Raw genomic sequence first — 587 nt, 5'->3', positions numbered from 1 at the left:
GGGAAACCGAGTGTATGCGGACTGAGGGATTCTACATGGAGCTACTGCGCTCCGATTGTCTAGAAAACCTATCCCGAGGAGCAGAGCCAAGAACTCCTAGGCGAGAGCGAGGGGGCGGTAACCGCTGGCAGCCCACGGCCGTGCCCGGAGAAGCAGTGGGCGGCTGGACCCAGACCTGGCTTGCGAGCGGGGTTCACCGCGGCCCCTAGCGCGAGTACTCGCATCAGCTGGGGTCTCGGCGTCCGGGATGGACCGCGGCAAAGCTCAACGTCGGCACTGAGAGACGGACCCCACTGCGAGAGGGCTGGCACGCCCCCCGGCTCCCGCCACGCGCTCATCCCAACCACCTGTACGCCCTCCGGGCCCCTCAGCTGCCCTCACTCGACCCCAAGCGGGGCAGCCCGGGGCGGGAATCCCCAGGGCGCCCCCACCCGTCCGGCTTCACTTAGGGGCTCCCGGGACCCCGCGAGTCCCGGCGCCAAGCCTTACCCAGGGTGAAGAAGGGCAGCTCCGTGTTGTCCAGGTCGTCCTGCACCGCGACGCGCCCCGGCAGCTCGTTACGCACAAAGAGCAGCAGGCGCGACTCG

At 68.8% G+C, this 587-nt stretch overlaps 1 protein-coding gene across 1 annotated transcript in view; it reads right to left on the bottom strand.

Moving 5' to 3' along the window:
* LOC104994778 (astrotactin-2-like) overlaps positions 1-577 on the bottom strand; it is a 450,679-nt gene extending 450,102 nt beyond the window's left edge. Inside the window, exon 1 of the mRNA XM_010848433.1 lies at positions 490-577. The gene's annotated coding sequence lies outside the window, so the exon portion shown is untranslated. The remainder of the gene's footprint in view (positions 1-489) is intronic.
* Positions 578-587: the final 10 nt, after the last annotated feature.

This window comes from Bison bison, unplaced genomic scaffold, assembly GCF_000754665.1.
Source record: "Bison bison bison isolate TAMUID 2011002044 unplaced genomic scaffold, Bison_UMD1.0 scf7180017864266, whole genome shotgun sequence".
In the NCBI taxonomy this organism is placed as follows: domain Eukaryota; kingdom Metazoa; phylum Chordata; class Mammalia; order Artiodactyla; family Bovidae; genus Bison; species Bison bison.
Note: the sequence above shows the minus strand (reverse complement) of the source record. Positions and strands in the feature narration are given on the sequence as shown.